The sequence below is a fragment of the Somniosus microcephalus genome, chromosome 20 (genome assembly GCF_052327205.1).
Source record: "Somniosus microcephalus isolate GS21.2 chromosome 20, FLI_Smic_1.0, whole genome shotgun sequence".
Classification (NCBI taxonomy): domain Eukaryota; kingdom Metazoa; phylum Chordata; class Chondrichthyes; order Squaliformes; family Somniosidae; genus Somniosus; species Somniosus microcephalus.
Genome location: NC_141006.1, coordinates 7,781,841 through 7,807,727, shown reverse-complemented (window position 1 = coordinate 7,807,727; position 25,887 = coordinate 7,781,841). Strand labels below are relative to the sequence as shown.

General features: G+C 48.9%; 1 protein-coding gene across 1 annotated transcript in view; it reads right to left on the bottom strand.

Annotated features, from left to right (window-relative positions):
• Window positions 1–25,887, bottom strand: part of tinagl1 (tubulointerstitial nephritis antigen-like 1) — a 235,816-nt gene that overhangs the window by 184,512 nt on the left and 25,417 nt on the right. The window lies entirely within an intron of this gene.

Below are 25,887 nucleotides of genomic sequence, written 5' to 3'. Positions count from 1 at the left end.
GGTGAACGGGACTTGGTGCGAGTTAGGACACGGGTCAGCGAGCACAGGGGTGATGGGTGAACGGAACTGGGTGTGAGTTAGGACACGGGGCAGTGAGCACAGGGGTGATGGGTGAACGGGACTCGGTGTGAGTTAGTACACGGGGCAGTGAGCACGGGGTGATGGGTGAACGGGACGGGGTGTGAGTTAGGACACGGGGCAGTGAGCACAGGGGGTGATGGGTGAAAGGGACTTGGTGCGAGTTAGGACACGGGGCAGTGAGCTCGGGGTGATGGGTGAACAGGTCTGGGTGTGAGTTAGGACACGGGGCAGTGAGCACAGGGGGTGATGGGTGAACGGGACTGGGTGCGAGTTAGGACACGGGGCAGTGAGCTCGGGGTGATGGGTGAACAGGTCTGGGTGTGAGTTAGGACACGGGGCAGTGAGCACAGGGGGTGATGGGTGAACGGGACTGGGTGCGAGTTAGGACACGGGGCAGTGAGCATGGGGGGTGATGGGTGAACGTGACTGGGTGTGAGTTAGGACACGGGGCAGCGAGCACAGGGTGATGGGTGAACGGGACTGGGTGTGAGTTCGGACAAGGGGCATTGAGCACAGGGGGTGATGGGTGAACGGGACTCGGTGTGAGTTAGGACACGGGGCAGCGAGCACAGGGGGTGATGGGTGAACGGGACTGGGTGTGAGTTAGGACACGGGGCAGTGAGCACAGGGGGTGATGGGTGGACGGGACTGGGTGTGAGTTAGGACACGGGGCAGCGAGCACAGGGGGTGATGGGTGAACAGGACTGGGTGTGAGTTCGGACACGGGGCAGTGAGCACAGGGGGTGATGGGTGAACGGGACTGGGTGTGAGTTAGGACACGGGGCAGTGAGCACAGGGGGTGATGGGTGGACGGGACTGGGTGTGAGTTAGGACACGGGGCAGCGAGCACAGGGGGTGATGGGTGAACAGGACTGGGTGTGAGTTCGGACACGGGGCAGTGAGCACAGGGGGTGATGGGTGAACGGGACTGGGTGCGAGTTAGGACACGGGGCAGTGAGCACAGGGGGTGATGGGTGAACGGGACTGGGTGCGAGTTAGGACACGGGGCAGTGAGCACAGGGGGTGATGGGTGAACGGGACTGGGTGTGAGTTAGGACACGGGGCAGTGAGCACAGGGGGTGATGGGTGGACGGGACTGGGTGTGAGTTAGGACACGGGGCAGCGAGCACAGGGGGTGATGGGTGAACAGGACTGGGTGTGAGTTCGGACAAGGGGCATTGAGCACAGGGGGTGATGGGTGAACGGGACTGGGTTGAAATAGTCAAGTCTGGAACAAAGGCATGAATGAGGGTTTCCGCAGTGGATGAGCGGAGGCGGGGGCAGAGACGGGCGATGTTACGGAGGTGGAAGTAGGCGGTCTTGGCGATGGAGTGGATCTGTGATCAGAAGCTCATCTCGGGGTCAAATACGATGCCAAGGTGGCGAACAGTCTGAGGCAGTGGTCAGGGCGAGGCAAGGAGCGGTGGCAAGAGAACAGAGTTTGTGGGGCGGGCCCAAGACAATCGCTTCGGTCTTACCAATATTTACACAATGAAAATACAACTCTAGTGAATTAATCAAACTTCAAATTCAAAACCCATTTCCTTTTTCTACTTTATTTCATTGAGGCTAAGACTTTGCTTTCAGTTGATTCTCCCAATGCTTCGTCCCGGCATGGAGTCTGGCCCTCCACTGCTATGAATACTGGGAAATCACAGACGCGCTGCCTGCAATGCTCCATTCATTATAATAAATAGCTCCATGCTGCGAGCGGGCACTCATTAAATCAGCTTTTATATGTTGGCTTGGGTGTGGTATCACTCCTGCCTCTGAGTCAGAAGGTCGTGGGTTCAAGCCTCATTGCAAGATTTGAGCACATAATCCAGGCTGACACACCAATGCAGTAGTGAAAGGAGCACTGCACTGTCGGAGGGGCAGTAATGAGGGAGTGGTGCACTGTCGGAGGGTCAGCATTGTGGGAGTGCTGCACTGTCAGAGGGGCAGTAATGAGAGAGTGCTGCACTGTCAGAGGGGCAGTAATGAGGGAACGCTGCACTGTCGGAAGGTCAGTACTGAGGGAACGCTGCACTGTCGGAAGGTCAGTACTGAGGGAGCGCTGCACTGTTGGAGGGGCAGTACTGAGAGAGTGCTGCACTGTCAGAGGGGCAGTAATGAGGGAACGCTGCACTGTCGGAAGGTCAGTACTGAGGGAGCGCCGCACTGTCAGAGGGGCAGTACTGAGGGAGCGCTGCACTATTGGAGGGGCAGTACTGAGGGAGTGCTGCACTTTCGGAGGGGCAGTACTGAGGGAGTGCTGCACTGTCAGAGGGGCAGTACTGAGGGAGCGCCGCACTGTCAGAGGGGCAGTACTGAGGGAGCGCTGCACTATTGGAGGGGCAGTGCTGAGGGAGTGCTGCACTGTCGGAGGGGCAGTACTGGTGGTGCGCTGCACTGTCGGAGGGACAGTGCTGAAGGAGCTGTCGGAGTTGCTGCCTTTCAGCTGTTCAGGGGAATGTTAAAGATCCCCTGAGTTGGAATAAACGGGTCTTTTTCCGAGTGGCAGGCAGTGAATAGTGGGGTACCGCAGGGATCGGTGCTAGGACCCCAGCTATTCACAATATATATTAATGATCTAGACGAGGGAACTCTATGTAATATCTCCAAGTTTGCAGATGACACAAAGCTAGGTGGACGTGTGTGCTGTGGGGAGGATGCCGAGAAACTCCAGTATGATTTGGACAGGTTGGGTGATTGGGCAGAAGCATGGCAGATGCAGTATAATGTGGATAAATGCGAGGTTATCCACTTTGGTGGCAAAAACAGAAAGGCAGATTATTATCTCAACGGCAATAGATTGGGAGAAGGGGAAGTGCAACGAGACCTGGGTGTCCTTGTGCACCAGTCGCTGAAGGTAAGCATGCAGGTGCAGCAGGCGGTTAAGAAGGCAAATGGTATGTTGGCCTTCGTAGCGAGAGGGTTCGAGTACAGGAACAAGGATGTCTTGCTGCAGTTGTACAGAACCACGGTGAGACCACACCTTGAGTATTGTGTGCAGTTTTGGTCGCCTTATCTGAGGAAGGATGTTCTTGCCATGGAGGGAGTTCAGCGAAGATTCACCAGGCTGATACCTGGGATGGCAGGAATGACGTATGAGGAGAGATTGGGTCGATTGGGCTTGTACTCGCTGGAGTTTAGAAGAATGAGAGGGGATCTCATTGAAACTTATAAAATTCTAGCAGGACTAGACAGACGAGATGCAGGAAGGATGTTCCTGATGGCGGGGGAGTCCAGAACCAGGGATCACAGTCTAAAGATAAGGGGTAAGCCATTTAGGACAGAGATGAGGAGGAATTTCTTCACCCAGAGAGTGGTGAACCTGTAGAATTCTCTACCACAGAAGGCAGTTGATGCCGATTCATTAAATATATTCAAGAAGGATTTAGATATATTTCTTAAGGCTAAAGGGATCAAGGGATATGGGGAGAAGGCGGGGACAGGGTACTGAATTTGGACGATCAGCCATGATCTCATTGAATGGCGGAGCAGGCTCGAGGGGCCAAATGGCCTACTCCTGCTCCTATCTTCTATGTTTCTATGACTATTGGAAGAAGGGCGGGGAGCTCTCCCAGTATCCTGGTCAACATTCCTCCCTCACCTCGCCCTACTGAAAACTGGTTACGGTTTTATTCCATAAATTTGCTGTTTCTGGGATTTTGCTGTGAGCCAAATTAGCTGCTGTGTTTACCCACAAAACAGCAGTGATGGTCCTTCAGAAGGAATTCATTGGCTGAGAGTCCTTTGGGATGTCCCGATGATGTGCTAAGGCACTTGTCATATTTTTCAGGTTTTTACACTACATATTCACCGAGGTTCAGCATCACCAGTCACTCTCGTAAGTGGAGCTCACATCCTATATGATCTGGAGTACACCTTTTCCTGCACGTTATCTAGTCAACTGACCATCAGATCCAGGGATTTTAACAGAGAGTGCCCACCCCATGTACTGACTATTGAACTGTGTCACTATCGCAATTCTCCTCTCGCTGCAGAAGGCAGACTGAAAAGTACTCGACTGAGATGAGGCACAGGCTTTGAATATGATACAATAAATAAAGAACACACACCTTTCACACAGTGAGTACATATAGGCCCAGAAATTGGGCTACTTACCGCCACCCATTTGAGCTGCGGCGGAGCGGCGAGGCGGCAGCGTTGATATAAAATGAGGCGGAGGCGCAGGTAGGCCCCACAGCAGTGGCGGACCTGTGAGGAGTGGCGAGGCGGCGGCAGTAATATAAAATGAGGTGGAGGCGCAGGTAGGCTTACCAATCTCAGAGCTCCGAGAGAGGGAGAGAGCAGTAAAAAGTAATCGAAGTGTGATATCACCAGAAAGCAGGTGAGTATTTCGCTCTTTCTCCTTTTTTCCAAACTTAAATTTTGTGGTTTATAGTTTATAGGGTGTCTGTGGTGTAGCGGGGACTGCTGGTAAACAAGGGCCCTTCAGTATATCATTTAATTGTCGTGTAATTGATTTAATTTAATTTGAATTAATTAAAGGGTAAGTCATGGCAGGAGAGCTCTGTGCCATTGTATGCTCCTCCTGCACTATGTGGGAAATCAGGGACACTTCCTGTATCCCTGACAACCATGTGTGCGGGAATTGTATCCAGCTGCAGCTACTGACAGACTGCATTGCGGCGCTGGAGCAGCGAGTGGATGCATACTGGAGCATTCGCAATGCTGAGGACATTGTGGATAACACGTTTAGGGAGTTGGTCACACCGCAGGTAAAGGCTGCACAGGCAGGAAGAGAATGGGTGACCACCAGGCAGAGTAGTAGGCGCAGGCAGGTAGTGCAGGGGTCCCCTGTGACCATACCCTTTTCAAACATATATACCACTTTGGATATAGTTGGGGAGGATGGCTTATCAGGGGAAGGCAGCAGCAGCCAACTTCCTGGCACCGTAGGTGGTTCTGCTGCACAGGACGGGAGGAAAAAGAGTGGGAGAGCTATAGAAATAGGAGATTCTATTGTAAGGGGAATAGATAGGTGTTTCTGCAGCCGCAAACGTGACTCCAGGATGTTGCCTCCCTGGTGCAAGGGTCAAGGATGTCTCAGAGCGGCTGCAGAATATTTTGGAGGGTGAACAGCCAGTTGTTGTCGTGCATATAGGTACCAACGATATATGTAAAAAATGGGATGAGGTCCTAAAAGCCGAATATAGGGAGTTAGGAGGTAAATTAAAAAATAGGACCTCAAAGGTAGTAATCTCGGGATTGCTACCAGTGCCACGTGCTAGTCAGAGTAGAAATAGAAGGATGTTTCAGATGAATACGTGGCTAGAGGAATGGTGTGAGGGGGAGGGATTCAAATTCCTGGGACATTGGAACCGGTTCTGGGGGAGGTGGGACCAGTACAAACCGGACGGTTTGCACCTGGGCAGGACCGGGACCGATGTCCTAGGGGGAGTGTTCGCTAGTGCTTTGGGGGAGGGTTTAAACTAAAATAGCAGGGGGTTGGGAACCTGAGCAGGGAGACAGAGGAAAGGGAAACAAGGATAGAAGCAAAAGACAGGAAGGAGAAAAACAAAGGTGACAGTCAGAGAAATCAAGGGCTAGATTTTCAGTTGCTTGCGCCAGCAGTTAGCGCCTTAAGAGAAGTGATTTTCGGGCGCTATGCGTGTAGCGCCCGGGCGCAGCGCAGTTTGCGCCCCGCCCCAAATTAAGTTGCCCGTTAGCGCCGGCGCAAAGTTTAGCGGCCGCCCAGATGCGCGCGCAGAAAATGACGTCACATCCTCGTGCAACGCCCTTTGGCCACCCCGAATCCAAAATTCAGTCGGACCGCCCCATTGTGCGGCTGGCGTCCAGAGCGTTTGTAAAATGGAACGCAACACACCCTGGGGAGCGCAAATTAAAGGGCACTCCTCCTGCACTATAAAAGGCAGTCTGCATGTGTTGTGCGGAAGGATCCAGTGTGTTGTTGCGAACGGTGTATTTATGTTTCCGGCCACCACCGCCACCGCCACCGCCACCACCACCACCACCGCCGCCACCACCTCTTCCTCTTCCTCCTCCCTCTTCTTTTCCCCCCCAGACTCTGCCTTTGAAAATCACACATGCACCCTTCCCCTTTAAGAGCTCACTGGCACCAGAGTGTCTGCCGTGCGCTGCGCCCAAGCTCGGGTCTTGCGCTCTGCACCGCCGGCTTAGCGCCTAAAGATAGTAGTGGAACGCCTCTTTTAGCGCTCCACCAACCTCTTAGGGCGAAGCCACTGAATTTCCGGCAACGGGGCGCTACTTTGGGGCGGGCGCTAAGGTTAGCGCCCCAAAACTGTCTATACTGAAAATCTAGCCCCAAGGGTTTAAATCAAACATGGCCACAGTAAATAATAATTCTAAAAGGTGTAAGAGTGTTAAAAAAACAAGCCTGAAGGCCTTGTGTCTTAATGCGAGGAGCATTTGTAAGAAGGTGGATGAATTAGCTGCGCAAATAGAGATAAACGGATATGATCTGATTGGGATTACGGAAACATGGCTCCAGGGTGACCAAGCTGGGAACTCAACATCCAGGGGTATTCAATATTCAGGAAACATAGGCAAAAAGGAAAAGGAGGTGGGGTAGCATTGCTGGTTAAAGAGAGGATTAACACAATTGAAAAGAAGGATATTAGCTCTGATGATGTGGAATCTGTATGGGTAGAACTGAGAAATACCAAGTGGCAGAAAACGTTAGTGGGAGTGGTATACAGACCTTCAAACAGTAATGCGGAGGTTCGGGATGGCATTGAACGGGAAATTAGAGATGCGTACAACAAGGGCAAGGCAATTATCATGGGTGACTTTAATCTACATATAGATTGGGTTAACCAAATTAGTAACAATACTGTGGAGGAGGAATTCCTAGAGTGTATACGGGATGGTTTCCTGGACCAATATGTCAAGGAAACAACTAGCGATCAGGCCATCTTAGACTGGGTATTATGTAATGAGAGAGGATTAATTAGCAATCTTGTTGCGTGAGGCCCCTTGGGTCGGAGCGATCATAATATGATAGGATTCTTCATTAAGATGGAGAGTGAAGTAGTTGACTCAGAGAATAGGGTCCTGAATTTAAATAAAGGAAAGTATGATGGTATGAGGTGCGAGTTGGGTAGGATTGATTGGGGAATGTTACTTAAAGGGTTGATGGTGGATAGGCAATGGCAAACATTCTAAGATCGCATGGATGAACTACAGAATTTGTTCATCCATGTTTGGCATAAAAATAAAACAAAAAAGGTGACTCAACCGTGGCTAACAAGGGAAATTAGGGATAGCATAAGATCCAAGGAGAGGACATATAAATTGGCCAGAAAAAGCAGTAAACCTGAGGATTGGGAGCAGTTTAGGATTCAGCAAAGGAGGACAAAGGGATTAATTAAGAGCGTGAAAATAGAGTATGAGAGTAAGCTTGCAGGGAACATAAAAACTGACTGTAAAAGCTTTTATAGATATGTGAAGAGAAAAAGATTGGTGAAGTCAAGCGTAGGTCCATTGCAGTCAGAATCAGGGGAATTTATAATGGGAAACAAAGAAATGGCAGATCAATTAAATACATACTTTGGTTCGGTCTTCACAAAGGAGGACACAAATAACCTTCCAGAGATGTCGGAAAACATAGGGTCTAATGAGAGGGAGGAACTGAAAGAAATCAGTATTTGTAGGGAAATGGTGTTAGGGAAATTGACGGGATTGAAGGCCGATAAATCCCCAGGGCCTGATAATCTACATCCTAGGGTACTCAAGGAAGTGGCCCTAGAAATAATAGACGCATTGCTGATCATCTTCCAACATTCGATAGACTCTGGAACAGTTCCCATGGATTGGAGGGTAGCTAATGTTACCGCACTATTCAAAAAAGGTGGTAGAGAGAAAACGGGGCATTATAGACCGGTAAGCCTGACATCGGTAGTGGGGAAAATGCTAGAGTCCATTATAAAAGATGTAATAGCAGAGCACTTGGAAAACAGTGACAGGATTGGACAAAGTCAACATGGATTTACAAAAGGTAAATTGTGCTTGACTAATCTACTGGAATTTTTTGAGGATGTAACTGATAGAATAGATAAGGGAGAACCAGTGGATGTGGTGTATTGGGACTTTCAGAAGGCTTTCGGTAAGGTCCCGCATAAGAGATTAGCGTGTAAAGTTAAGGCACATGGGATAGGGCGCAAGGTACTGACTTGGATAGAGAACTGGTTGGCAGACAGGAAGCAAAGAGTTGGAATAAACGGGTCTTTTTCCGAGTGGTGGGCAATGACTAGTGGGGTACCGCAGGGATCATTCCTAGGACCCCAACTATTCACAATATATATAAATGATCTAGACGAGGGAACTAGATGTAATATCTCCAAGTTTGCAGATGACACAAAGCTGGGTGGGCATGTGTGCTATGAGGAGGATGCTGAGAAACTCCAGTATGATTTGGACAGGTTGGGTGATTGGGCAGAAGCATGGCAGATGCAGTATAATGTGGATAAATGCGAGGTTATCCACTTTGGTGGCAAAATCAGGAAGGCAGATTATTATCTGAACAGCAATAGATTGGGAGAAGGGGAAGTGCAACGAGACCTGGGTGTCCTTGTGCACCAGTCGCTGAAGGTAAGCATGCAGGTGCAGCTGACGGTTAAGAAGGCAAATGGTATGTTGGCATTCGTAGCGAGAGGGTTCGAGTACAGGAACAAGGATGTCTTGCTGCAGTTGTACAGAACCACGGTGAGACCACACCTTGAGTATTGTGTGCAGTTTTGGTCGCCTTATCTGAGGAAGGATGTTCTTGCCATGGAGGGAGTTCAGCGAAGATTCACCAGGCTGATACCTGGGATGGCAGGAATGACGTATGAGGAGAGATTGGGTCGATTGGGCTTGTACTCGCTGGAGTTTAGAAGAATGAGAGGGGATCTCATTGAAACTTATAAAATTCTAGCAGGACTAGACAGACGAGATGCAGGAAGGATGTTCCTGATGGCGGGGGAGTCCAGAACCAGGGATCACAGTCTAAAGATAAGGGGTAAGCCATTTAGGACAGAGATGAGGAGGAATTTCTTCACCCAGAGAGTGGTGAACCTGTAGAATTCTCTACCACAGAAGGCAGTTGATGCCGATTCATTAAATATATTCAAGAAGGATTTAGATATATTTCTTAAGGCTAAAGGGATCAAGGGATATGGGGAGAAGGCGGGGACAGGGTACTGAATTTGGACGATCAGCCATGATCTCATTGAATGGCGGAGCAGGCTCGAGGGGCCAAATGGCCTACTCCTGCTCCTATCTTCTATGTTTCTATGACTATTGGAAGAAGGGCGGGGAGCTCTCCCAGTATCCTGGTCAACATTCCTCCCTCACCTCGCCCTACTGAAAACTGGTTACGGTTTTATTCCATAAATTTGCTGTTTCTGGGATTTTGCTGTGAGCCAAATTAGCTGCTGTGTTTACCCACAAAACAGCAGTGATGGTCCTTCAGAAGGAATTCATTGGCTGAGAGTCCTTTGGGATGTCCCGATGATGTGCTAAGGCACTTGTCATATTTTTCAGGTTTTTACACTACATATTCACCGAGGTTCAGCATCACCAGTCACTCTCGTAAGTGGAGCTCACATCCTATATGATCTGGAGTACACCTTTTCCTGCACGTTATCTAGTCAACTGACCATCAGATCCAGGGATTTTAACAGAGAGTGCCCACCCCATGTACTGACTATTGAACTGTGTCACTATCGCAATTCTCCTCTCGCTGCAGAAGGCAGACTGAAAAGTACTCGACTGAGATGAGGCACAGGCTTTGAATATGATACAATAAATAAAGAACACACACCTTTCACACAGTGAGTACATATAGGCCCAGAAATTGGGCTACTTACCGCCACCCATTTGAGCTGCGGCGGAGCGGCGAGGCGGCAGCGTTGATATAAAATGAGGCGGAGGCGCAGGTAGGCCCCACAGCAGTGGCGGACCTGTGAGGAGTGGCGAGGCGGCGGCAGTAATATAAAATGAGGTGGAGGCGCAGGTAGGCTTACCAATCTCAGAGCTCCGAGAGAGGGAGAGAGCAGTAAAAAGTAATCGAAGTGTGATGTCACCAGAAAGCAGGTGAGTATTTCGCTCTTTCTCCTTTTTTCCAAACTTAAATTTTGTGGTTTATAGTTTATAGGGTGTCTGTGGTGTAGCGGGGACTGCTGGTAAACAAGGGCCCTTCAGTATATCATTTAATTGTCGTGTAATTGATTTAATTTAATTTGAATTAATTAAAGGGTAAGTCATGGCAGGAGAGCTCTGTGCCATTGTATGCTCCTCCTGCACTATGTGGGAAATCAGGGACACTTCCTGTATCCCTGACAACCATGTGTGCGGGAATTGTATCCAGCTGCAGCTACTGACAGACTGCATTGCGGCGCTGGAGCTGCGAGTGGATGCATACTGGAGCATTCGCAATGCTGAGGACATTGTGGATAACACGTTTAGGGAGTTGGTCACACCGCAGGTAAAGGCTGCACAGGCAGGAAGAGAATGGGTGACCACCAGGCAGAGTAGTAGGCGCAGGCAGGTAGTGCAGGGGTCCCCTGTGACCATACCCTTTTCAAACATATATACCACTTTGGATATAGTTGGGGAGGATGGCTTATCAGGGGAAGGCAGCAGCAGCCAACTTCCTGGCACCGTAGGTGGTTCTGCTGCACAGGACGGGAGGAAAAAGAGTGGGAGAGCTATAGAAATAGGAGATTCTATTGTAAGGGGAATAGATAGGTGTTTCTGCAGCCGCAAACGTGACTCCAGGATGTTGCCTCCCTGGTGCAAGGGTCAAGGATGTCTCAGAGCGGCTGCAGAATATTTTGGAGGGTGAACAGCCAGTTGTTGTCGTGCATATAGGTACCAACGATATATGTAAAAAATGGGATGAGGTCCTAAAAGCCGAATATAGGGAGTTAGGAGGTAAATTAAAAAATAGGACCTCAAAGGTAGTAATCTCGGGATTGCTACCAGTGCCACGTGCTAGTCAGAGTAGAAATAGAAGGATGTTTCAGATGAATACGTGGCTAGAGGAATGGTGTGAGGGGGAGGGATTCAAATTCCTGGGACATTGGAACCGGTTCTGGGGGAGGTGGGACCAGTACAAACCGGACGGTTTGCACCTGGGCAGGACCGGGACCGATGTCCTAGGGGGAGTGTTCGCTAGTGCTTTGGGGGAGGGTTTAAACTAAAATAGCAGGGGGTTGGGAACCTGAGCAGGGAGACAGAGGAAAGGGAAACAAGGATAGAAGCAAAAGACAGGAAGGAGAAAAACAAAGGTGACAGTCAGAGAAATCAAGGGCTAGATTTTCAGTTGCTTGCGCCAGCAGTTAGCGCCTTAAGAGAAGTGATTTTCGGGCGCTATGCGTGTAGCGCCCGGGCGCAGCGCAGTTTGCGCCCCGGCCCAAATTAAGTTGCCCGTTAGCGCCGGCGCAAAGTTTAGCGGCCGCCCAGATGCGCGCGCAGAAAATGACGTCACATCCTCGTGCAACGCCCTTTGGCCACCCCGAATCCAAAATTCAGTCGGACCGCCCCATTGTGCGGCTGGCGTCCAGAGCGTTTGTAAAATGGAACGCAACACACCCTGGGGAGCGCAAATTAAAGGGCACTCCTCCTGCACTATAAAAGGCAGTCTGCATGTGTTGTGCGGAAGGATCCAGTGTGTTGTTGCGAACGGTGTATTTATGTTTCCGGCCACCACCGCCACCGCCACCGCCACCACCACCACCACCGCCGCCACCACCTCTTCCTCTTCCTCCTCCCTCTTCTTTTCCCCCCCAGACTCTGCCTTTGAAAATCACACATGCACCCTTCCCCTTTAAGAGCTCACTGGCACCAGAGTGTCTGCCGTGCGCTGCGCCCAAGCTCGGGTCTTGCGCTCTGCACCGCCGGCTTAGCGCCTAAAGATAGTAGTGGAACGCCTCTTTTAGCGCTCCACCAACCTCTTAGGGCGAAGCCACTGAATTTCCGGCAACGGGGCGCTACTTTGGGGCGGGCGCTAAGGTTAGCGCCCCAAAACTGTCTATACTGAAAATCTAGCCCCAAGGGTTTAAATCAAACATGGCCACAGTAAATAATAATTCTAAAAGGTGTAAGAGTGTTAAAAAAACAAGCCTGAAGGCCTTGTGTCTTAATGCGAGGAGCATTTGTAAGAAGGTGGATGAATTAGCTGCGCAAATAGAGATAAACGGATATGATCTGATTGGGATTACGGAAACATGGCTCCAGGGTGACCAAGCTGGGAACTCAACATCCAGGGGTATTCAATATTCAGGAAACATAGGCAAAAAGGAAAAGGAGGTGGGGTAGCATTGCTGGTTAAAGAGAGGATTAACACAATTGAAAAGAAGGATATTAGCTCTGATGATGTGGAATCTGTATGGGTAGAACTGAGAAATACCAAGTGGCAGAAAACGTTAGTGGGAGTGGTATACAGACCTTCAAACAGTAATGCGGAGGTTCGGGATGGCATTGAACGGGAAATTAGAGATGCGTACAACAAGGGCAAGGCAATTATCATGGGTGACTTTAATCTACATATAGATTGGGTTAACCAAATTAGTAACAATACTGTGGAGGAGGAATTCCTAGAGTGTATACGGGATGGTTTCCTGGACCAATATGTCAAGGAAACAACTAGCGATCAGGCCATCTTAGACTGGGTATTATGTAATGAGAGAGGATTAATTAGCAATCTTGTTGCGTGAGGCCCCTTGGGTCGGAGCGATCATAATATGATAGGATTCTTCATTAAGATGGAGAGTGAAGTAGTTGACTCAGAGAATAGGGTCCTGAATTTAAATAAAGGAAAGTATGATGGTATGAGGTGCGAGTTGGGTAGGATTGATTGGGGAATGTTACTTAAAGGGTTGATGGTGGATAGGCAATGGCAAACATTCTAAGATCGCATGGATGAACTACAGAATTTGTTCATCCATGTTTGGCATAAAAATAAAACAAAAAAGGTGACTCAACCGTGGCTAACAAGGGAAATTAGGGATAGCATAAGATCCAAGGAGAGGACATATAAATTGGCCAGAAAAAGCAGTAAACCTGAGGATTGGGAGCAGTTTAGGATTCAGCAAAGGAGGACAAAGGGATTAATTAAGAGCGTGAAAATAGAGTATGAGAGTAAGCTTGCAGGGAACATAAAAACTGACTGTAAAAGCTTTTATAGATATGTGAAGAGAAAAAGATTGGTGAAGTCAAGCGTAGGTCCATTGCAGTCAGAATCAGGGGAATTTATAATGGGAAACAAAGAAATGGCAGATCAATTAAATACATACTTTGGTTCGGTCTTCACAAAGGAGGACACAAATAACCTTCCAGAGATGTCGGAAAACATAGGGTCTAATGAGAGGGAGGAACTGAAAGAAATCAGTATTTGTAGGGAAATGGTGTTAGGGAAATTGACGGGATTGAAGGCCGATAAATCCCCAGGGCCTGATAATCTACATCCTAGGGTACTCAAGGAAGTGGCCCTAGAAATAATAGACGCATTGCTGATCATCTTCCAACATTCGATAGACTCTGGAACAGTTCCCATGGATTGGAGGGTAGCTAATGTTACCGCACTATTCAAAAAAGGTGGTAGAGAGAAAACGGGGCATTATAGACCGGTAAGCCTGACATCGGTAGTGGGGAAAATGCTAGAGTCCATTATAAAAGATGTAATAGCAGAGCACTTGGAAAACAGTGACAGGATTGGACAAAGTCAACATGGATTTACAAAAGGTAAATTGTGCTTGACTAATCTACTGGAATTTTTTGAGGATGTAACTGATAGAATAGATAAGGGAGAACCAGTGGATGTGGTGTATTGGGACTTTCAGAAGGCTTTCGGTAAGGTCCCGCATAAGAGATTAGCGTGTAAAGTTAAGGCACATGGGATAGGGCGCAAGGTACTGACTTGGATAGAGAACTGGTTGGCAGACAGGAAGCAAAGAGTTGGAATAAACGGGTCTTTTTCCGAGTGGTGGGCAATGACTAGTGGGGTACCGCAGGGATCATTCCTAGGACCCCAACTATTCACAATATATATAAATGATCTAGACGAGGGAACTAGATGTAATATCTCCAAGTTTGCAGATGACACAAAGCTGGGTGGGCATGTGTGCTATGAGGAGGATGCTGAGAAACTCCAGTATGATTTGGACAGGTTGGGTGATTGGGCAGAAGCATGGCAGATGCAGTATAATGTGGATAAATGCGAGGTTATCCACTTTGGTGGCAAAATCAGGAAGGCAGATTATTATCTGAACAGCAATAGATTGGGAGAAGGGGAAGTGCAACGAGACCTGGGTGTCCTTGTGCACCAGTCGCTGAAGGTAAGCATGCAGGTGCAGCTGACGGTTAAGAAGGCAAATGGTATGTTGGCATTCGTAGCGAGAGGGTTCGAGTACAGGAACAAGGATGTCTTGCTACAGTTGTACACAGCCTTGGTGAGACCACACCTTGAGTATTGTGTGCAGTTTTGGTCGCCTTATCTGAGGAAGGATGTTCTTGCCATAGAGGGAGTGCAGCGAAGATTCACCAGACTGATACCTGGGATTGCAGGAATGACGTATGAGGAGAGATTGGGTCGATTGGGCTTATACTCGCTGGAGTTTAGAAGAATGAGAGGGGATCTGATTGAAACTTTTAAAATTCTAACTGGACTAGACAGACTAGATGCAGGAAGGATGTTCCCGGTGGTGGGGGAGTCCAGAACCAGGGGTCACAGTCTAAGGATAAGGGGTAAGCCATTTAGGACAGAGATGAGGAATTTCTTCACCCAGAGAGTGGTGAACCTGTGGAATTCTCTACCACAGAAGGCAGTAGAGGCCAATTCATTAAATATATTCAAGACGGAGTTAGATATATTTCTTAAGGCTAAAGGGATCAAGGGATATGGGTAGAAGGTAGGGACAGGGTACTGAGTTTGGTGATCAGCCTTGATCTCATTGAATGGCAGAGTAGGCTCGAGGGGCCGAATGGCCTACTCCTGCTCCTATCTTCTATGTTTCTATGCTGCAATCCTGGAAGAGCGGCGAACGCCCTTTTTAACGGCCGCCTCTGGCTTCGGACTTGGCAGCCGCCATTTTGGTGAAGCCTGGCTCTGGAGATACCAATGTGGAGAGCTTAATGTCCGTTGGCGTGCAACGCCAACTTAACCTCACACTCCGCAAACTTGGACCTTTGCGCTGAGTTTAGCGCTGGGTCCCAAGCTCGCTCTGAAGAGCGAGCATTCAGCAGACTGACAGACAGGCTGTCAGCACTTCTTAAAGGGACAAACACATCTTTCAGGTAAGTTTGCATTTAAACTTTTGGACTCGATTTTTTAGTTTATTGACGAAGTGGCTTGGTGCAATACATGTTAAAAAGCTTTTACAGTGTGCAGGGCGTGCTGCTGGATGCTTGCAATGTCTCAGATTGTAAAGGAAGGCCTCTGAGAAGACAGAAAATGCTGTAAATACTCAGCAGGTCAGGCAGCATCCGTGGAGAGAGGAACAGAGTTCACATATCAGGTCAAGATGCTGCTTGACCGGCTGAGTAGTTCCAGCATTTTATGCTTTTATTTCAGATTTACAGCATCCGCTTACAGAGGGATGAGGAAGACGCAGAACAGGAAGAATCAGAAGAGGAGGAAGCAGAAAAGGAGGAGGAAGCAGAAGAAAGGATGCAACCCAGACAGTCCCTTTCTGTCCGGGATATCCGGGTTGGAATCATCCGCCTGCGGTACCAGTGACCACAACCCCAATTCCCCTTTCCACATTAGCCCCACACCTTACCACCTGTTACTGACCATCACAGCGTCCTCTTGGCCACAGTGCTTTTTATTCTTCACTGATGGGATCTGGGCATTGCTGGCAAGGCCGGCATTTATTGCCCATCACTAGTTGCCCTCGAGAGGGTGGTGATGAGCCGCCACCTTGAACTGCTGCAGTCCGTGTGGTGAAGCTACTCCCACAGTGCTGTTTGGTAGGAGTTCCAGGATTTTGACCCAGTGACGATGAAGGATCAGCGATATACTTCTAAGTCAGGGTGGTGTGTGACTTGGAGGGGAACTTGGAGGTGGTGGTATTCCCATGCGCCTGCTGCCCTGGTCCTGCTTTGTCCTGGATGGTGTCGAGCTTCTTGAGTGTTGTTGGAGCTACACTCATCCAGGCAAGTGGAGAGTATTCCATCACACTCCTTACTTGTGCCTTGTAGATGGTGGAAAGGCTTTGGGGAGTCAGGAGGTGAGACACTCACCACAGAATGCCTAACCTCTGACCTGTTCTTGTTGCCACAGTATTTATGTGGCGAGTCCAGTTAAGCTTCTGGTCAATGGTGACCCCCAGGATGTTGATGGTGGGGGAATTTGGCGATGGTATTGCCATTGAATGTCAAGGGGCGGTGGTTAGACTCTCACTTGTTGGAGATACTCATTGCCTGACACTTGTGTGGCACGAATGTTACCTGCCACTTATCAGCCCAAGCCTGAATGTCTTCCAGGTCTTGTTGCATGCGGGCATGGAATGCTTCATTATCTGAGGAGTTGTGAATGGCACTGAACACAGTGCAGTCATCAGCGAACATCCTCATTTCTGACCTTATGTTGGAGGGACGGTCATCGAAGAAGCAGCTGAAGATGGTTGGGCTGAGGACACTGCCCTGAGGAACTCCTGCAGCGATGTCCTGGGGCTGTGATGATTGAAATAAAAGGCACCACAAAGCAAACTTTCCAATCAAACTTTATACATTTATTCATCCAATATGACATCAAGAAATCAACTCATCACCCTTATGCATTCTCTTAGTGACTGTCTTGCGTGTGCCTCTGCTGATCCTACTGATGTCATGCAGTGCTACCCCAGTGGTTGCAGCAAGGCTGGTGGAAGGCTGTTGACTTTCAGTGGGGGACACTGCAAATGGCCTTGCTGGTCAACCTTGAGGAGCTGGTAGCTGGGATTTTGAAATCAAGTGACGGTGTTTCTTCTTCTTCTTCTTCACTCTCCTCTGCCTCTTCTTGGTCAACCACGGGCTGGGCAGGCTGCATTTCTTGGGTGTGTGAAATGAAGAAGGCACAAGGGTGGAGTTGTGGTGAGGGGAAGGCGGGAAAGCAAGAGGTGCATGTGAGAAGGAGGATAGCGTATGAGGATATCAGCATTTTTTATCCTTTCAGCCCTGCCGCTGGTCAAGGGCTCAGCCATGCACCTGCCAAGAATGACCAGCACCGTCTCCTCCAAGGGGTGAGGTGAAGCTAGGCATGGGAGGTGTGCCTCGTGATTGGTACAGATTGTTGGTAGGTGAGTGATTGGGAGGGGGACTTGTGCATTGAGAAGTGTGCGAGGCTGGTGGTGCAGTTGGTAGGAGACGACTTTTGAAGATGCAGTCACTGACCTTGACCACTAGTCTGAGGTCATGAACCTTCTTTGAGCACTGGAGCCAGGTGGTGGGAGCAACACTGCTGGCAGTGACGATCACGGTGATGTGGCCCCACATCATTCTTTCCGGAGGGCCTCCTGGCCCCTGTGGGTAGAGGACCTCTCTTGCAGTGTTGACCCCCTGCACAAAGCTGGAGCACTGCATGTAAGACTCTGGATGCCCTTCCCTGGCTTGCTGAGCCACTTGTGTTAGTACTGAGGCAGTTTACCCATTTTTTTTTAGGTGCAGAATGTAATTCAGCTTTAAGAGCTGAAGACTGCCATTTGGGAATTATTTTTCATGTTTTTTTTTTCAGAAGGCAGTTGCACTGTAAGGGCTAAAACCTGCCTATTGTAAATGATTTTTATTTTTTTCATTTTAGAAGGCAGTTCCCCTTTAAGGGACTGCACTGCTTTCTAAAATGACAGCCTAGCTTTAAGAGAAGGCTGTTCTTGCTGCAATGATGCTACGGCCACGCTACATTGGGGTCTCCTGCCAGGACCAATGCCATGAAAACGGCCCTGCATGGTACGTTTAGCACTGGGCTAACAACAAGCACCAAAATCCCAGTCCTGCCATCGCCATTAACTCTGGCCCGCGGTGGCACTGGCAGGTTTCATCGCTCTGCAATTTTTAGCCCATACTTCCCTACACACAAACCAGTAAAAGCGCCATGGACTATCAATAAACATGGGCTCGAAGACAGAAGCTTGCCAGTTATAGCTCAACCCTTTGAAGATAAGCTGATTCAGATTTTAAAGGGGTAATGTAAAAGTACCCTGCCCGGCAGGGAACTAATGGGATCAGATCAGCTGCCCATTTTACAGCATGCCTGAGCTCACGATCCACTGAAGTCAACAGAAAGTAATATTGGGCAGCTGATCTGATCTTGTCAGTGACCACAGGGTCTGAAAAATTACGCCTGAATACAAAAGGGGGTCCTTAATGGCTGCTAAATTACAGAGCACTCTGGGACTGAGATAGAGGGAGAGAGAATGAGTCTCTCCATCACTGCGAATTGCCCAGCCCTTGAGTCTTTGATCTAGCAGGAGAGGATAAGCTTCTGCCCTAAAGGTGCGTAGGCTGGTTGTTCTGTAGGAGAGTTGGGTTTTGCTCTCTCTCGGTGAGTTGGGTTTCTCTCTCTCGGTGAGTTGGGTTTCTCTCTCTCGGTGAGTTGGATTTCTCTCTCTCGGTGAGTTGGGTTTCTCTCTCTCGGTGAGTTGGGTTTCGCTCTCTCGGTGAGTTGGGTTTCGCTCTCTCGGTGAGTTGGGTTTCGCTCTCTCGGTGAGTTGGGTTTCGCTCTCTCGGTGAGTTGGGTTTCTCTCTCTCGGTGAGTTGGGTTTCTCTCTCTCGGTGAGTTGGGTTTCGCTCTCTCTCGGTGAGTTGGGTTTCGTAGAAATATAGAAGATAGGAGCAGTAGTAGGCCATTCGGCCCATCGAGCCTGCTCCGCCATTCAATGCGATCATGGCTGATCATCCAAACTCAGTACCTGGTCCCTGCTTTCTCCCCATACCCCTTGATCCCTTTAGCCTTGAAAAATATATCCAACTCCTTCTTGAATATATTTAATGAATTGGCCTCTACTGCCTTCTGTGGTAGAGAATTCCACAGGTTCACCACTCTCTGGGTGAAGAAATTCCTCATCTCTGTCCTAAATGGCCTACCCCTTATCCTTAGACTGTGACCCCTGGTTCTGGACTCCCCGACCATCGGGAACATCCTTCCAGCATCTAGTCTGTCTAGTCCTGTTAGAATTTTATAAGTTTCGATGAGATCCCCTCTCATTCTTCAGAACTCCAGCAAGTACAAGCCCAGTTGATCCAATCTCTCCTCATACGTCATTCCTGCCATCCCAGGTATCAGCCTGGTGAATCTTCGCTGAACTCCTTCCATGGAGAGAACATCCTTCCTCAGTTAAGGTGACCAAAACTGCACACAATACTCAAGGTGCGGTCTCACCAAGGCCCTGTAAAACTGCAGCAAGACATCCTTGCTCCTGTACTCAAACCCTCTCGCTACGAAGGCCAACATACCATTTGCCTTCTTAACCGCCTGCTGCACCTGCATGCTTACCTTCAGCGACTGGTGCACAAGGACACCCAGGTCTCGTTGCACTTCCCCTTCTCCCAATCTATTGCCTTTCAGATAATAATCTGCCTTCCTGTTTTTGCTACCAAAGTGGATAACCTCACATTTATCCACGTTATATTGCTTCTGCCATGCTTCTGCCCAATCACCCGACCTGTCCAAATCATCCTGGAGTTTCTCGGCATCCTCCTCACAGCACACACGCCCACCCAGCTTTGTGTCGTCTGCAAATTTGGAGATATTACATCTAGTTCCCTTGTCTAGATCATTAATATATATTGTGAATAGCTGGGGTCCAAGGACCAATCCCTGCGGTACCCCACTAGTCACTGCCTGCCACTCGGAAAAAGACCCGTTTATTCCAACTCTTTGCTTTCTGTCTGCCAACCAGTTCTCTATCCAAGTCAGTACCTTGCCCCCAATCCCATGTGCCTTAACTTTACACGCTAATCTCTTATGCGGGACCTTATCGAAAGCCTTCTGAAAGTCCAAATGCACCACATCCACTGGTTCTCCCTGATCTATTTTATCAGTTATATCCTCAAAAAATTCCAGTAGATTAGTCAAGCACGATTTACCCTTTCTAAATCCATGTTGACTTTGTCCGATCCTGTCACTGTTTTCCAAGTGCTCTGCTATTACATCTTTTATAATGGACTCCAGCATTTTCCCCACTACCGATGTCAGGTTTAGCGGTCTGTAATTCCCCGTTTTCTCTGTACCACCTTCTTTGAATAGTGGGGTAACATTATCTACCCTCCAATCCATGGGTACTGTTCCAGATTCCATCGAATGCTAGAAGATGACCAGCAATGCATCTACTATTTCTAGGGCCACTTCCTTAAGTACCCTAGGATGTAGATTGTCAGGCCCTGGGGATTTATCGGCCTTCAATCCCATCAATTTCCTTAACACCATTTCCCTACAAATAATGATTTCTTTCAGTTCCTCCCTTTCATCAGACCCTATGTTCCTCGACATCTCTGGGAGGTTATTTGTGTCCTCCTTTGTGAAGACAGAACCAAAATATATATTTAATTAGTCTGCCATTTATTTGTTCCCCATTATAAATTCCCCTGATTCTGACTACAAGGGACCTACGTTTGACTTCACCAATCTTTTTCTCTTCACATATCTGTAAAAGCTTTTATAGTCAGTTTTTATGTTCCCTGTAAGCTTACTCTCATATTCTATTTTCCCATTCTTAATTAATCCCTTTGTCCTCCTTTGTTGAATCCTAAACTGCTACCAATCCTCAGGTTTACTGCTTTTTCTGACCAATTTACATGTCCTCTCCTTGGATCTTATGCTATCCCTAATTTCCCTTGTTAGCCACGGTTGAGTCACCTTTTTTGTTTTATTTTTATGCCAAACTGGGATGAACAAATTCTGTAGTTCATCCATGCGGTCTTTGAATGTTTGCCATTGCCTATCCACCGTCAACCCTTTGAGTGACATTCCCCAATCAATCGTACCCAACGCGCGCCTCAGACCATCGTAGTTTCCTTTATTTAAATTCAGGACCCTAGTCTCTGAGTCAACAATTTCATTCTCCATCTTAATGAAGAATTCTATCATATTATGATCGCTCCGACCCAAGAGGCCTCATACAACAAGATTGTTAATTAATCCTTTCTCATTACATAATACCCAGTCTAAGATGGCCTGATCTCCAGTTGTTTCCTCGACATATTGGTCCAGGAAACCATCCCGTATACAGTCCAGGAATTCCTCCTCCACAGTATTGTTACTAATTTTGTTAGCCCAATCTATATGTAGATTAAAGTCACCCATGATAATTGCCATGCCCTTATTGCACGCTTCTCTAATTTCCCTTTTAATGCCATCCCCAACTTCCGCATTACTGTTTGGAGGTCTATATACCACTCCCAGTAACGTTTTCTGCCCCTTGGTATTTCTCAGCTCTACCCATACAGATTCCACATCATCAGAGCTAATATCCTTCCTTACAATTGTGTTAATCCCTTCTTTAACCAGCAATGGTACCCCACCTCCCTTTCCTTTTTGCCTATCTTTCCTGAATATTGAATACCCCTGGATGTTGAGTTCCCAGCCTTGGCCACCCTGGAGCCATGTTTCCGTAATCCCAATCAAATCATAATCGTTTAGCTCTATTTGCGCAGCTAATTCATCCACCTTCTTACAAATGCTCCTCGCATTAAGACACAAAGCCTTCAGGCTTGTTTTTTTAACGCTCTTAGACCTATTAGAATTATTATTTACTGTGGCCATGTTTGATTTAAACCGTTGATTTCTCTGACTGCCACTTTTGTTTTTCTCCTTCCTATCTTTTTCTTTTATCCTTGTTTCCCTTTCCTCTGTCCCTCTGCTCAGGTTCCCGACCCCCTGCCATTTTAGTTTAAACCCTCCCCCAGAGCACTAGCAAACACTCCCCCTAGGACATTGGTCCCGGCCCTGCCCAGGTGCAAACCGTTCGGTTTGAACTGGTCCCACCTCCCCCTGAACCGGTTCCAATGTCCCAGGAATTTGAATCCCTCCCCGTCACACCATTCCTCTAGCCACGTATTCATCTGAAATATCCTTCTATTTCTACTCTGACTAGTGTGAGAAGTCACACAACACCAGGTTATCGTCCAACCGCTTTATTTGATTTCAAATAAAGCTGTTGGACTATAACCTGGTGTTGTGTGACTTCTCACATTTGTCCACCCCAGTCCAACACCGGCATCTCCACATCATGGCTACTCTGACTAGCACGTGGCACTGGTAGCAATCCTGAGATTACTACCTTTGAGGTCCTATTTTTTAATTTACCTCCTAACTCCCTATATTCAGCTTTTAGGACCTCATCCCATTTTTTACCTATATCGTTGGTACCTATATGCACCACGACAACTGGCTGTTCACCCTCCCCTTCCAAAATGTTCTGCAGCCGCTCTGAGACATCCTTGACCCTTGCACCAGGGAGGCAACACACCATCCTGGAGTCTCGTTTGCGGCCACAGAAACACCTATCTATTCCCCTTACAATAGAATCCCCTATTACTATAGCTCTACCCCTCTTTTTTCCTCCCATCCTGTGCAGCAGAACCACCCCTGGTGCCAGGAAGTTGGCTGCTGCTGCCTTCCTCTGATAAGCCATCCCCCCCAACAGTACTCAAAGTGGTGTATCTGTTTGAGAGGGGGATGTCCACAGGGGATCCCTGCACTACCTGGCTGTGCCTAGTACTCTGTCTGTTGGTCACCCATTCCCTTTCTGCCTGTCCAACCTTTACCTGCGGTGTGACCAACTGATCAAACGTGCTATTCACGACGTCCTCAGCATTGCGAATGGTCCAGTATGAATCCAATCGCAGCTCCAGCGCCGCAATGCGGTCTGCCAGTAGCTGCAGCTGGACACACTATTCCTGCACACATGGTTGTCAGGGACACGGGAAGTGTCCCTGAGTTCCCACATATCGCAGGAGGAGCATACCACGGGGCCAGGCTCTCCTACCATGACTTACTCTTTAGTTAATTGCAATTAAATTAAATCAAATCAATCCCACCAATTTCACTACAGTTAAATGATATATTTAAGGGTCCTGGTTTACAAACAGTCCCCGCTACACCACAGAGACTTTAGAAACGATAAACCACAGAGTTAAAGTTTAAAAAGAGAGAAATACTCACCAACCAATCACTTACCTGCTTTCTGGTGACGTCACACTTCGATTACTTTTTACTTCTCTCCCTCTCTGTGAGATTGGAGATTAGTAAACCTACCTGGTCTGTTGGAGACTTTTATAGCCCCGCTGCTACCGCTGAGATTCCTGCCGACGCACTGAGGCCTACCTGGTCACTTGGAGCCTTTTATAGCCCCGCTGCTGCCGCTGAAATTCCCATCGACGCTGTGAGGCCTATCTGGTCTCTGGGGCCTTTTATAGCCCCGCTGCCGCCGCTGAGTTTCCCGCCGACGTTGGGTTTCTGTCTCTCAGTGAGTTGGGTTTCGCTCTCTCGGTGAGTTGGGTTTCTTTCTCTCGGTGAGTTGGGTTTCTCTCTCTCGGTGAGTTGGGTTTCGCTCTCTCTCGGTGAGTTGGGTTTCTCTCTCTCGGTGAGTTGGGTTTCTCTCTCTCGGTGAGTTGGGTTCCTCTCTCTCGGTGAGTTGGGTTCCTCTCTCTCGGTGAGTTGGGTTCCTCTCTCTCGGTGAGTTGGGTTCCTCTCTCTCGGTGAGTTGGGTTCCTCTCTCTCGGTGAGTTGGGTTCCTCTCTCTCGGTGAGTTGGGTTCCTCTCTCTCGGTGAGTTGGGTTTCTCTCTCTCGGTGAGTTGGGTTTCTCTCTCTCGGTGAGTTGGGTTTCTCTCTCTCGGTGAGTTGGGTTTCGCTCTCTCGGTGAGTTGGGTTTCGCTCTCTCGGTGAGTTGGGTTTCGCTCTCGGTGAGTTGGGTTTCTCTCTCTCGGTGAGTTGGGTTTCGCTCTCTCGGTGAGTTGGGTTTCGCTCTCTCGGTGAGTTGGGTTTCGCTCTCTCGGTGAGTTGGGTTTCGCTCTCTGGGTGAGTTGGGTTTCGCTCTCTCGGTGAGTTGGGTTTCGCTCTCTCGGTGAGTTGGGTTTCGCTCTCTCGGTGAGTTGGGTTTCTCTCTCTCGGTGAGTTGCGTTTCTCTCTCTCTCGGTGAGTTGTGCACCTCAGTTTGATGAGCCCTCCCTCCAAGCTCTGGTGCAGGGAGCAAGATCTAATAAGGAGGTGCTCTTCCCTTCCTCAGGGAGAAAAAAGCCACTGCAGCAGACTAAAGCTGTGTGGCTGTAAGTGGCCCAGGAGGTCAGTGCCATGTCTACGTGCTGCAGAACCTGGCTGCAGTGCAGGAAGAGGCTTCATGACCTTCTCCGCACAGGAAAAGTGAGTATGACTTTCTCATCACCCTCAGTCTCATCCCCATCGCCTCTCCTCACCAGCACTCTGCTTTGCCAACCTATTCCTCCACATCCCACTTTACACTGACATTCCTGCACCCTTACCCATTCCCTCTTTATGCTCACATTCACTTAACTATTTGACCATGCAGTCCTCACACTCCCTATCACTGTGACACAATGTCAACAACTTACAACATACAGGGAGGGCCCTTTGTCTCCTTCTAAGCATCTATGCTATGGATTCTCTACACTCACTCCTTCATTCTCACTCAAACTCTACTTGTGTCCCTCGTTGCAGAAAAAGAGCCCACAATAAGCGGGAAAGAGCGAGGACAGGAGGAAGGCCACCCTCAGTAGCCCAGCTCACCACCTCGAGGAGGCGGCCCTGGAAATCGCCAGGATCGAGGAGGATTCCCAAGTGGGGGACAGACAGGCGGGCGCATCACAGCAAGCTGGTGACAGAATAGTTTGGCATCTCTCTCATTGAGATTGCAGGAGTGACTGATAATGATTCTGATGCTCTAACAGATTGACTTATGATCATCTGCAATATGCAATGTGCATGCAACCTTTCTCTTCTTCTTAGGCAGAACCGAGGATGACTTGCTTCCACATTAAAAATGAGCTCGCATGTGGCTGATGAGTCCAATGCAGGATCCACAGTCTCTGTCACAGGTGGGGCAGGCGGTGGTTGAAGGGGCGGGTGGGTGGGGTGCTTGGGTTGACATGCTCTCCTTGCGCTGCCTGCGCTTGGCTTCCACTTGCTCCCAGCGAAGAGACTCGAGGAGTTCGGCGCCTTCCCGGATGCTTCTCCTCCACTTTGTGCGGTCTTGGGCCAGGGATTCCCAGGTGTCGGTGGGGATGTTACACTTTTTCAAGGAGGCTTTGAGGGTGTCCTTGAAGCGTTTCCTCTGCCCACCTAGGGCTCTCTTGCCGTGCCGGAGCTCCGAGTAGAGCACTTGTTTTGGGAGTCTCGTATCGGGCATGTGGACAATGTGACCCGTCCATCGGAGCTGATTGAGTGTGGTCAGAGCTTCAATGCTGGGGATGTTGGCCTGAGCAAGAACACTGATGTTGGTGCGCCTATCCTGCCAATGGATTTGCAGGATCTTGCAGAGGCAGCGTTGGTGGTACCTCTCCAGTGCTTTGAGGTGCCTGCTGTACATGGTCCATGCAACCTTTACCTCACATCTCTAACTCTTTCCTTTACTCCCCTACAGAACCATTGAGAGCCCCCACTGTCCAGGAGGAAGAGCCTGAGCTTCCAGACTCCTCAGACTCCATCAGCAGAATTAAGCACACCCAGCACCAGCGCAGACACTCACACCTCGGTGGGACCTTCGGGACACAGAGTAGTGTTGTCACCTGGTGTATCGCAGCTCACAAGTGAGTATCAGCAGATGGTGGTGACAGGGACAGCAATGGAGAGTCCTCGTTGGAGGCCGCAGGGTGCTCCCAGCTCGGCTCCGCTGCATGTC